Source organism: Pyxicephalus adspersus, chromosome 1 (assembly GCF_032062135.1).
Source record: "Pyxicephalus adspersus chromosome 1, UCB_Pads_2.0, whole genome shotgun sequence".
In the NCBI taxonomy this organism is placed as follows: Eukaryota; Metazoa; Chordata; class Amphibia; order Anura; family Pyxicephalidae; genus Pyxicephalus; species Pyxicephalus adspersus.
The window spans coordinates 67,159,557-67,173,906 of NC_092858.1; positions in this window are offsets into that span (position 1 = coordinate 67,159,557).

Here is a 14,350-nt window from a genome sequence, read left to right on the forward strand (position 1 = left end):
TGATGAGATCAGATAATCATTAGCTATAATAACTCAAGTACCAGTGTAGGTACAAAAAACATTCAAAAAAGGAAAGTGCTGTAAGTATCTGTAGATCCAGTCGCCATTGCAGCCCTTTGCATCTAATGTCAAGAGCATGAGGTCTATCACAAGTGGCAGGAAAGGAAGAGTTTGGATTATTTGGGACACCACAATCCACATGTGCTGGTCTGTTTAATTTAGGTACATGAGATCCTGGAGTCACAGGAAGGAGAAGCTACCATATGTTGGGTAGAACTCATATAGACATTATACTTGGAAGTCCTTCTTAAACGCATAATTCCTAATGACATCTCTGTAGGTGAAACTTCAAGGTTCATGAGTTTTAAATACCAAGGAATGCGTAACTACCCGTGGGTGGTAAATGTCACATTATGTGTTCTCACTTTTCTGTTACTGTGCTTTGCATTGTGTTATTGGATGTTCACTGATACATGTAGTGTTAAGGGATTTAAATCAAAATGAATAAACTGGAAAAGCTACAAAACATTAAAAAAGACATTGACCTTTTGGGTGCACAGCAGTGCACTATTTTGAATTGGAACATGTATGTTGGAGTTGTTGGAATGCAATTAAACATGAATGGTAGGTGATGTTATTGTTCATTTTGTTGGTGCACCACCTTTAAACACAAGCCCTATGAGTTGGCAAAACATTCTGCCACTCCGTAGTTAATATCTTATCACGGACCTTCAGCTATCTAATGGAACACTGGATGGAAGTTAAAACCTAAATCGGGTTAAAACCCTTTCCCACTGTAACCCCCATCCATAAAAAAACCAAAAAAACAAAAACAAATATGGAAGAACAAACTTATCAGATTCGAAGTTAAATTACTTTATGCCAAAGACTACACAAAATGTACTTAAGCTGGGTACACACGTGCAATAATAAGGACTGCACGATGCATGAACCATACCACTAAAACCTATACATAATTTTCTGTGTTTCTGTGACTCACAGGTCAGCGGTGTAGTAATAAATATAGGACCTCCTTCTAAGCTATAGGTATTTTTTTAAAAGTTTGCCTTTACAGAAATAGAGCCCAGACCTTTATGCTGAATATTTCTTCAGAAGCTTCCAGCAATGGAAAGAAATACAGTAGAACTGGCTGCAATCCAACAGGGTCTATGGACTTAAGAGGGGCCCTATATAATAATGGTGTCAAAAGATTGCTTTGCAATCTTTCCATTTGTCGGGGTTGTTAGTATGTATTAAAAAGTCATGTTTGGATTTTGTCAGTTTGTGTCTTTGTTTCTGGTTGCAGAAGGTCCTGGTAAGGCCTGGTAGCCTTGTGTGCTACTAGTTTTTGCTGGATCTGGCAAACTAGCAGTAAAGAAAAAAAAAAAAAAACTACCTTCCTCTCTGATTTTGTAGATTCCTGTGTGTTGAAATTCTTTGTTATTTACATTGCTGTGCCTTTTAAGATTGTTTCACAATGTGGGGTTTTTGCTGACAGCAAAGTATGCCTTTTTGATTTTTGCTATACCTAGCATCCCAACAGCCAATGGCACTATACTCGAGAAAAGGATTTTTACCTACAAGTACAAGAATTTAATTTTGGTTTTTATTTTAGATTTTTTTTACCATCTAAGAACCTAAAGGGAGATCTTCTTTCATTTACTGTCTTGAAACACATTAATAATGTAGAGAGCTCATCTGTTACCGTACATTATATTGTTTTAAACCAACCCCTTGTTCTAGCTCTGTACTTCTTTTTATGTTCTCTTTCTTTCTTCCTTTTAAGCCTGCTCCTAAGACAATTCCTGTCCTAGGGTGACAACTCACCCTACTATACATCTATGGAGGAACAGTGTTACCTCCTTAAACTCAACATATTGTTAAAAATACAAAAAAATGCTAGAAGACAGGTTGTTTATTGGAGAAGGACAGGTTTTTTTTTTTTTAAGTACACTCACCTCCGCTTGCTTTATTTTGGGTACTGTCATCTTTCGGGTTTAGGGGCTCCTTTTCCAGATTCAGGACCTTGTGCTATCTTTGCCAGATCTGAATGACCTTTGTGTAAGTTAATTTATTTACTGGCATACCAAGGTCATTCACTGATCTGCCCATTGGAAAAGATTAAGAACAGGCAAGGAAACTGTTTCGTTTTTTTTGCAGAAGAGACATAGCCTATCCCTTCTGCAATGAATAACCTGCCTACTTACAGATTTTTTTATTTTTAAAGTATAATTCTGCTTTACGGTTTGTCTCATGTGAATAGTAGGGATTTGAATACCCATGGGAAACAGGTGCATGAAAAGAGATGATAAAAGTGTGCAGATTTCAAGAAATGAACAAAGTACATTTTTTTTTGTAATTATTTGATAATTATTAAGCCTATTTGCCTTGGATTTAGTTATTCTTTAATGTGTGGACCTCTCAATGAGAGATTATGGAAGCCACCACTGATGAACTCATTGTGCGGAATGCTAATTGCCTGATGTAAAGCTGATCTTTTGGTCTCAGTAATTTTAGTCACTCAAGAGACATTAATTCTAATTTGAAGACGTGAAGGGGAGCTTCTTTCACTTTTATCTGCAATCTTTTTTTCTGCAGCAATAAGACAAGCCACAAAACAGATTAAAAAAAAAAACTCCCCGATGTTTTGTAGTTTGGGGTAAAGTTAGCAGACAACATATTCCTTTTTCTCTTTAGGGAAACCTCCGTTAAAACTACACCACATACCGAAATGCACAACATCACAAATTCAGGGCATACTCAAGGTTTAGGGCATACTAGAGAATCAATACTGACCTAATTTCTCAGAAACATCCCCAGTGACCATTTTGAAAAGATTTATAGTATATAGTAAATGACTGTAGCAGAATGTAGTAGAATGATAAGGCTTTCTGGTACTACCATTAGAGATTTACCTAAGAGTTAATCTTTTCTAGCAAGTTAAATACAAATGCATTGAATACCGAAAATATGTATTGTGGATTTACAGGTGGATTTGTGTAAACTGTCTAGTCTGTGCACCTGTGATCATCTTGTGTACTCCTTCTCACTTTTGTTCAGGTGGGAGTGACCTGATAAGAAGAAAGTTGTGGTTGTTGATGACCCAACAGGTCATGGGAAAGAAAGCAGCTGGTGTGGTTCATATAGGATCAGGGCTGCTCACACATTTAATGTGTATTCTTAACATGCATGCAAGATACTACCATTGCTACTAATCGTTTTATTTGAAGCTCAGCACTGCCTGCGATAGTTGCCGTGTGGCCTTACCTGCACTTCTTTTCCCATGTGCTTGACTCAGCTTGCCTCCTAACTGCTTAAATCTGTATATCATTCTCTCCCTCTCTTTCATTATTTGGTACTTTTACTGCCCATCTCATCTTAAACTTGGCATGGATTTTGACTTTTCTTCTAATCTCCAAATTGTATACTGCCCAAATTCCACTGCCTGACTGCTGCAGACTCTTGCTTGTCCCAAATGTTTATTTACTGATTTGTGTTCCTGTGCCTAACCCGTGAACAAGCATTCAGCACAGTTATGTTTTTATCTCTCAAGCACCACAGTAGTATCCATTAATTGTCCTTAATAAGGTACCTTGGGTAGTTTAGAAGACCTCTAAAGAAACTGTTCTGGTCAGCTCTGGCCACCTACAGTATAATAACACTGTGAATCTGATTTATAGTGTGGGTACAGAGTTACTTTAAATCATAAAATGAAAAAACAACTTTACTGGTATAATATTCACACCAGTACATGGCATCCTTTTTTTTTACTATCTTCTTTGCTAGACTTTCATCAGAAGCAGAACATCAGGGATTACCGAGTTTACAAATAGAAATACAACAGGAAACCTTCATAATGCAGAATAAAATAAGGAAGCAGAGTGCTAGTAGCAATGTTCTGAATTGGTTCTATATATGGGATTGACGTCCTTCATATTTCCATGGTGACCCAACACTTTTGAAGGCTTTAATTATCTTCTTCCAAAGTCTTTCGAGATAAAACTGCTTGTGATGTCTTCTATCCACAGGGAAATTGTATGTGAACGTAAATGAAATACATAACATTCATTTGTCTTTTAGACAATGCATAATGTGCATACTGCAAACAAGATTGGATTTTTCCAAGGAACATAATTGCATTGATGAGATGCTTGTTTGTTTTGTAGGTCTTTTTCAAGTGGTTTTGCCTCCACAAAAATGACAGAAACATGTTTTTTTTCTTTAATGTTACTTCCACTTATTGTTACTTAACTTTCTCCCTTCCATATCAAAGACCCTGCAGGCTGCACAACAAAACAGGGCCATGACATTGGACTTTGTAAAGCACTGCATGATATGTTGGCATTATATAAATACTGGATAATAATAATAATAATGGTATTGAACTTGCAAAGCATTCAAGCATTACATACTATTAAGCTGGTTTTATACCTCCAATTTACTATTCGGCTAAATATTCTGCATTTTTGGTAGAAAATTTGCCTGATAGGCACTGCGGACACTCAGTTCTGTTTTATACAACAGTAGAACTTGGGAGGCTGCATTGTGGAGCCTAAAGAATGCAAAAGGCAACAGGAATCAGTGAAAGCTGTGGGGGTCCCAAGAGGTCATAATGCCCAGCAATGTCAGTTTCCAAGCTAATTTCCAGGGACTGGTTCTCAGCAACAGAGTCATATTCAGCAGCAGGGAGACATAAAAGGTTAAGTATGTACAGTCTTCTTGCTCTTGCAATGCAGTTTCCTGCACACTTTACTATAGCAACAGATTTGCTTCATAGAGTGATAACCTGTATAATAATGTTAGTGAATTGACTCAAATGACCGGTATAGGCTTCTCTAAACAGAAAAGTACTTAAAAATACCATTTAGTGTATGTAAAGGTCACAATTCTTAACACTAGACATTGTTGAACCTGTAAATGTATGAAAATGACAGGAAAACATTTAGTATAGTGCCGTATTTAAATGGGGGTTAAAGGATCAGTAAATACATCCCTGGCAGCATCTGCAATCCATCCAATCCCTCTATATAGATGTGTACCATCAAATGATGACCTGAATGCATTCTGTCTTCTCTTCAGTATTCCATTCTACATTTGTGATGTCAGTTTCCTTCCATTTCTAAAGTCATTCTCCTTTTTGTAGCTTGGCCCATGTAACAGTTGCCATGACAATGCTTGAAACTGTCATACACTATACAAATGGAACATTCCTAATGAAAAAACCTTTTATTATGACACAAGCGCTAACCTTTTTATTGACTTGTTAAATTGCAAATGCTGCCTTCACCTGCATACAGATGGGTAGAAGAGGAATGGTTTCCTATATGCTAATTCCCACACTTATGTTTTCTGCTTTTGGCACTTTTTTACTATTTGTTTTTATTCTGTTTCCTAACCTCGAATAACAACAATTCACACAGAACTCTGAAGCAGTTGAGGAAAGCCAAGGTATTACCTATCCTCTTCATTTATAAAGATGAAACCATACAGTCTGTTCATAGAATTTTTAGCAGATACAATTAAAAGATCTAAAGAAAGTTGAGTGACAACATGCAGGATAAATTATTGTTATCATTTTGCTGTTTTCAATATTATTAATATTATTATATAAGTATTATTACAATACTTTGTCATATTTTGGGAAGTTTGAACAGGCAGTATTTATTTCTCTTTATATCCTAAATCAGAAAGAGCTGTTTGTTTAAACATTTGCAGGGCTCACTTACCCAAAATTGATAATTCAGCTTCAAGTGATCCTGGGTTTTACAGATGAAGAAGAAGTGACACGTTAGCTTTTAATGCAAAATACAAATGAGGATGCATTATCTGAGATAAAACAGCCACAAATATTTTACAGTGATTGCATAGTATGAAAGCAGCATGGTTAGACTGCAAATTAAGGCGGGTTTTATCTTGAAAGAAAAATCTGAGTACATTATCTAAAAGGCAATAGGTACACATAGATATTTAAAAGTGGCTGGGTATGATGTACGTAGCTTGGTTAGGCTGACAAATAAACTGTGAGAGGTTGATAGCTTTTTTCTTTTATTTCGGTGTTGTGTGCATTGTTATGGAACACAATTTTGAAGACATTGTGGAAATGTACGCATACTTGTAAAAATGTATGCATTCATGTAATTATTTCTTCTGAAATAATACCGTAGTACTTGTACTTTTTTGTTTCTTTTGAAAGCAATACATATAAATTTTTTAAAAATTCTCAGGACAGGCTTTACCAGCACAGTGACAGTACACAGACTGCAGAGCAAGTTATAGGCTACAGTGCATGCTGTGCATGCTTTGGCCAGTGGTTCAACATTGATACCCATTAGTCCATGTGGGTTTACACCAACCCTGGACCCAATGTATTTAGCAATCATGTGGTTCAGATGCTGCCCATGGTTGCTGTCTACAGCCTTGTAGTTTAAGAAAGCTACCCAAATCCAGGTGTTTCACCAGTTTCATGCACTCACAGCTCGCCTTAATCAACTGCTGGTTTCTCCCAGTGCATTGGCCATACCGCCAGCCCAGGTCTGGCCTCCTGCGATCACAGTGGCCTCTGCGCTAAACTTGCCTCCTCCACAGCAATTCTCTGGGGACCCTAAAACCTGCCGTGGCTTCATCAACCAGTGCGGTATCCATTTTGAGCTTCAGCCACATAACTTCCCCACTGACCGGGCCAAAGTGGCATATTTAATCTCCTTACTGTCTGGAGAAGCCCTGGGCATGGGCATCCCCGCTCTGGGAGATCCAGTTACCAGTAATATTGAAGCCTTTCTGAGCCTCTTTAGAAAGGCGTTTGATAAACCCACGCGCACCTCCTCAGCAGCTAGCGTGCTCCTGTGTTTCCGCCAAAGGCCGCTTACTGTGGGTCAGTATGCAGTAAGTTGCGTAGTTTGGCAGCTGAACTTGCCTGGAACAATGAGGCGCTTCACGCTACCTTCTGGCAAGGCCTTTTCGATCACATGAAGGATGAGTTGGCTGGTCGGGAGATTCCCTTATCTCTGGATGATCTGATCTCCTTGGCTATCCAGATTAACATTTGCTTCCAAGCATTTCCAGGAGAAATCTCGCCCATGCAAGCATTTGTCCCAGGACTGGCACCATCCTTTCAGCTGGCTCTGCAAACTCCAGTCTCCCCTGTTCTCCCTGTCCTCCCTGTCCTTTACAGGGAGGACTGATCAAGGCTATTCAAGAGGAGGGGACCTGACGCCTCTCATCTGGTCTCTGCCTTTACTGGGGACTGAAGGGACACCTTATCAAATCTTGCCTACAGAGGCTGGGAAACTTCAGCACCTGCTCTGAGGGGGCATGCTAGGTCACTCTTCTCTCCCCTCCAGTCAGCGATTCTCCATAGCCATCCGGCTTCACCACAACAACTCCACACTTCATTGACTCTGGAGCAGCTGGAAAATTCATTTCAGCCACCCTTCTCAAGGAACGTGCTTGGCCTATGGAACCACTATCACAGCTTCAGCAAATCTCTGCGGTGGATGGTACCCTCCTGTCATGTGGACCTATTCGCTTCCGGACTAGACCCATAGAAATGTCCATTGGTGTGCTGCATCGCGAGACTAACTTTTCTTGTGCTTCCTCAGGCCACCCCTGCAGTCATTCTGGGCCTCCCATGGCTTCAACAACACTCCCCAGTGCTGGACTGGTCGACTCCAGAGGTATTAGCTTTTGGTCCTTTGTGTCACTCCTAATGTCTGACCAAGCTCACGCCTCTTGCTCTCCCCATTCCAGTCACTATATGGATTTCAAAGGCGTCTTTTCCAAGTGCAGAGCCGAGCAGCTATCCCCCTACCGGTCTTACGACTGTGCGAAAAACCTCACTCCTGAGCTCTTTGATCGTATCAGTGGTGCAGAGATCCTCACCAAACTAGACCTCCAAGGTGCATATAATCTAATTCAGGTCAAGGATGGGGATGAATGGAAAACAGGATTTAACACCAGAGAACATTTTTAGGTCTGTGTTGTAGTTTACCTAGATGACATTTTGTTTTCTTCCCCTGACTTGCCCACTCACAGACAACATTTAGTCCTACAATGGCTTTGAGACAACGAACTCTGCAAAGGCCGAGAAGTGTCTGAGCTTTCCCATTTACGTTGGCCACATGACTCTGATAACCAGATAACTTTCTGGTCACCCCGGTGTTCACAGAACGTACACTTTTCTCTCCCATCTCTGGCCCAACCTTCATGTACGGATGTGACTGACTATGTCAAGGTCTGTGCTCAGACTAAGTCATCTACCTGTGCCCCAGCAGGACCACTTCTTCCTCTGCCCATTCCCAAGGAGCCATATGGAGTCAAGATGTAGCTAAGCAAAAAAGTATAAAAAAAGAAAAATTTCTGCTTTCCTTTAGTAGTTGGATTGCTACACAAACAATTCCCAGAGTAGATCAACCTGGTAATATTGAACCTAGTTTATACCAAAATATGTTCATTACAAAATACACTACAGTTCACTACAATTATGACCTTGAGAACACAGCCTCAAAACTTACAAAGCCCAAACCAGAATATGAACATCTGGTCCATTATTCACATTATTGCTCACTGCTTAACCACTTTACTGTTACATAAATCCTGCAGATATATCAACATATCTAAATTTGGAGATCCACATTTGTTTGTTTTATTAGACGGGCAACACAGAGACTGTTACTGAACCTTCAGATTGTAAGCCCTTATAGGTAGGGACACAGATATGTCACGGTATTACTAGAGATTGTCTTAACCTTTTATGCTATGTACCTCCTACCATGTATACTGTATGACTGTAGTATTTGTATTACCTGTGCCTGTTCCATAATATTCAATGTATGTTTCGCCTGTATCGCTGCAATTGTTAAGCGCCACAGAATATTCTGGTGTCATATATATCTATAATAGTAATATTAATAATGTATTACAGGTGGGAAGCGTGCAAAGAATAAATATTATTTTTAAAATGAGGTGAATTTTTTTTTATTTTTTGGTTTATTCAACAGGCTAATGAAAACAAATAGGTTCAATAATAAAGTCAATCAATCATAAGTCAATCACTGGCAAGTGTAATTACTCTTGCGCCTATTAGGCAGGAACTGACATTTGTTAATTGACATGGGTACCATGTGACATGTAATGCTGGAGTCTCCAAATAAATCTGTAGGAATTAGAGCTGTCTTATTTCTAAAATGCCTTAAGGTAATATGTCTTCACTGATTTCAGAGCAGTTAGTTCAGGTAATTTTTCTTGGAGGACCATTATTGTTATCCAAGTAATACATGATACAGCTACGCTAAAGCCAGAAAGCCCATTCGGTTCACATGAATCTGCCACATTTAATACATTCTTTTCTATAAGCAAATTAAATAGGGGTATTAGAATGCTTCTGTATGAGATGAGGCTGATGCCTCTTTCCATTTAGTGATCACTCTATTAAACAAATTTTCTTCTTTACAAGCCTAGTATTGTAACTGGATATTTTGAAGATCTAAAGTTTATAATCTCCCCCCTTTCTTACCCCTTTTTAATAAAAACATTTGAAATTAAACAAAGTCTCTTTAACAAACAGAAAGGAACAAAAAAGGCTAGGAACTTTTTTAATAATCAATAGCTTGTGAGATTGAAAGGAAAGGATTATAGTGGCAGGAATATAGGTAAAACATCAAACAAATTTTATTGTAACTTTAACAACACAATAAAAACTTACCTTTGTGTGATCTTAGTAATTGAACATTGTTTTAAATTAGTGGCTAGTTAGCTGATTTATAAGTACTTAATGCTTTTAGCAGGCAGTTTTCCTGCTTCTTCAGGTAAGAGTATATCAGTATGCAAAGTGTTTCCTATAATCCCCACAGTTTAAGAATAAACCTGCCTGGGTATTTGATTGCAACACAACAACAACATGACTGCTGGGTTGATCGGACACATCAATCTCCTCGACATACATAATCCAAGTTGCAGTAAGCATATTTGAATGAAGCAGGGATCAAACTAACTTGAACTCATGGAAGCCTTCCAGGATCCCTGCAAGCTCAAGCTGACCAGAATACCGGCCATTGGTTTCTTTCTTTTGGTTCTGTGTGGGTGCTGTGGGCACCATGGAAGTTATAGGAAACTCTTTGTATACTGATATACTCCCCTGAAAAATGATTACGAAAGGCATTTGGTTCTTATATTTGGTACTGATTTTGGGGCAGGTAAATTAGGTAATTTCTCTTGGAGGACCATTATTGTAATCCAAGTAATACATGATACAGCTTGAAAGCCCAGAAAGCCCATTTGGTTTAGATGAATCCGCCTAAAAAAGATGGAAAATGGCATACAGGCTGTGCAGTAGCACGTGTGTGGAAAGCAGCTCTCGGCTAGGATACTGGTTCAAGCTAATCCAGCCATTGTGAAGAAAATGTTTTTGGATCCTTCATTCATCCTAGATTACAATAATTCCTGGGACCAGGATATGAAAGGCTAAGTCCTGTCCTCAAACATCATAACGATAAGCACTAATGGATGAAAATACTACCTTTCAACAGGGCTGAGTTGCTCCCGAATGCACAGACCAACAACCTTTAAATTATTACTCCTAAGCATTCCTGATATATGACCGTTAAGCCTGGTAATTATCAAATCCCTGAAGAAGCCTATTTGTGGTGAAACGTGTCGGATTTCATACGGCAAAATACGGTCCCCTTATTTTCCTGTACAACTTTTTGTTATTAGGAGTACATATGTATAGTATATGTAACCCAAATCCTGTGAAATGTTAAACAGGCATTGGGTGTAATACACTTATGATTGTTTGTAATTATGTATTGATCAAGTATACAAAAACACATAATTAAACTTTGAAACAAAACTGTGAGCCACAAAACTCTTCTTTAACCCTTTGCTTTATCTTTGCAAACCTCTTCCAAAGCTCTTGCATATTGCTTAAGAGTATGTGCGCTGAGTATCAACACAGCAATAGGGATATATTCTCATCAGTCCCTTAGAATAGAAATATAAGAATACCAGTCTACATACATAGCCTGCCTGGTTGGTGAGTCACAGGATTAGAGGTGTCATGTTTTCAGCACTTTTCAGAGCATCCGCCAATAAACTTGACTGCAGCCTAAAAAGGAATTTGGCTACAGTTGCTGTACATGTGACACTCAATGGCTGTTTACAACTGGATTTCCAGCTCTGGATTTATACTATAAAACAGTGTTTTCCAACCAGAGTTCCATTGAACCCTAAGGTTCCTCCAGATGTTGCTAGGTGTTCTTAGAGCAATAAGCAATTTGTGACTCTCAGGTCAGTTTAATAGATACCAATGATCTTTTTTGCCTATTTGTGAGGGTGACATTCTTTCCACTGGCCAACAATATACGGGCATTCTTCCCACTGACCACCACACTATTGTACTGTGAGTATCTAAGGTTACAGATTTACTGAGAGTATTGCTTTATGAATCCTTTATCCATGTACTCCAATAAACATACCTCTTCTTTTTCATGTTTTTATCCGATGCTTAGCCAGATATAGATTCTAGGAGTATAGCTGTGAATATTAACAACCTAGTCGGGTATTAGGTAAAAAGGTCTGAAGGCTGGCCTTCGGGGTTTCCTTTATTCTATGATTTTCATTTTGCTACAGGTTTTCAAGGATATTTGTCCAAATACATAATTTTGCTTCAACAAATGAGGTTCTGTTGTACTTCATCTGGCAGCCCTTAAGTCCTAGTGCAACGCTAAGAGTTATATGCCCTCCACTCAACCAGTTTCATACAATAAAATTATAAAGGTTCCAATATTAATCACAAGAAAATACAAAACAACTTGCAGCCAATATATTGGTTTTATTTAAAAAAATGTTGCTAGTCTGGTTGGGATAAATTTAAAGTCTAATTTACAAGACAGGATGGTTTGGAACTGGCAAATTCTGTACATTTTTTAGGTAAGTTACTGTTAAATTGATGAATGATTATTTACTTCTGCATTTTTACATTAAGACATAATATTTACATGAACCCTTTTACAGTTATGTTCTACAAATGTAACATCTGTGATAATGGCCTTTTCATAAAGTTTGAAGTGCAAATTATTGATGAGGTGGGTTAGAAATAATGACATATCATTAAACAGTGATTATCTAGACAAGCTTCAAGTGGATGATATGCATGTAACCCAACATCTGTCCCTACAATGACAAGGATGATGCCAGGAAGTTTACATAGGCATAAAAAGTATAAATTCAAAGTGGAAATTTTAGATGTATGATGATGTCCTAAAAGGTATAGAAGAACATTGTATTTGCCTAAAGAAAATTGTTATAAGGACCTGCTTAAAATGACACGGCCAAGAAAATTAAATTGATTAAAGAGAGTTGCAAATCTGTAAGTGCAAAAATGTACTGCTCCTCTGTTTATGTGAATTATCATTGCATGGTTGATAAGGAATCATCCCTAATAATGTGCTGGGAAATTGACATTTCCTGGAGTGTCAAGCTCCTGTGTTGGTATGGGCATGCTAATGTTTAGCATTTCAGGTTTACTCAATTGTATAAAAAAATGCTACAATGCTATGATACAAATCAGTGTGACTGCTTGTTGGAATACACACTAAGTGCAGGAAGTTGTGTATACCAGAGTTTGTAGCAGACAGCTGAGATTATAATGAACAGGATAGTTTGTTATTCCAAAATGAAAAAATCATACAAGAATTCAAAGACACCACAATTATTGGCATCCAATACTTACAAAAACATAATTTATTTCAAATTATTCACTAAAATACGCAGTACATAACATTTCTATATTGTAATAATAATATATTTTTCAATGCCCATCCATTGCTCCTGATGCGTTTCGAACTGACAGGTACAGTTTTGAGTTAGAAATTATTATTTGGATTAGAGGCAGAGAAGGCGACATAAGCCTCTTTTTTGGGTGGAAACATCAGGTTCCTGGTGAATGCTAGCGCCCTTTTTCTGCATGATGTGGACACCATTGAAAACTTCTCCTACCTAGGTGCCTGCCAAGTGAACCATTGGGAAAGGTTTGCTGGATTTCAGATTTGGAATGAAATTTATGTCTAATTTGGACAGGACTTTTTGGAATTAGCAACATCTGCACTTTTTTAAGGTTAGTCTTTGAGCATGCACTAGTAAAAAGATGAATGATTATTTACTTCTGTATTTACATGCATAACATTTTTATAATGTGAAATTATTACATTTTCAATCCCTATCTATTGTTCCTGATGCACTGCCAGGGACAGTCCTGAGATTAAAATTGATATTTGGATTGGAGAAGGCAACATAAGCCTCTAGAAGTGAGGTGTTATTTGTGGTGAATTTGCCTATCACAAAGAAGCAGAGGAAATAATTGCAAAATATATCAAGAACATATCACAATTTTTTTCCCATTTTGGAATGACAAACTATATACTTGTGTGGGACCTGACACCCTTTACATTGCGCTTCCACCTTTAATAAATAGTAAAAGTTATGATGCACAGGAAACTAACTTCTCTCCCTCTATCTCTCTCAGTTACATTCACATTCATGGACCTAGAACGTAGTACCAATAAAAAACACCTTTCAATGTTTGAGCTATACGTCATTACACTAGTACAAATGGGGCTTGAAGTGTAACTTTTTACCTTAAATTGAAACAAAAGGAAGAAAAATGCTGATCAATCCCAGCTAATAAAAAGATGGCCACATACCCTTATAGTAATACAGTTCAAAATGTGGTAAAGAGAAGAAAAAAGACAGGGTATTTGTTGTGGCAAAATGTTTAGTCATAAAATTCACTATTGTTCCTTGAGTCAGGGGACTTAAATCCAGTGAAACTATAAGTACAAGTACAGAATACTGTACAGAACAGAATAATGTACAGAATACAGAATAATGTTTTACAAACAGTACATCAAATATCTAATCTAGGCAAGGGAATCCTGCTAATATTAAGAAGAAGGATGCGATTGGGTCTCGACACGTTTCGCCTTTAGGCTTCGTTAGGGGACCTTTTACAGAAATATATATTTAGGGTAATGCTCTACAGACTTACTGGGGACAGCTAAAGCAGTGCATGCCTAAAGTTCAACCATGAGGTCAAACTATACTGTGTAAGCCAGATAGTACAGGAGGGATTGTTTGAATCCTGCTATCTAAAATACTAGTCTCAGCCTTTGCAAAATTTTAATTGCTGTATTTAAGTATATTTAACCAATCCAACTTAAATAGTAGTGTCAGTTGATTTTGTTAATGGATATGCAACACGGTCAGAACTTAAGATGTTAATAGCCAATTGTCCAATGCAGTCCAATCTATAACTGATGGTATAGTTATATTGAGTGGTAAGGGATTGTCCAATGCA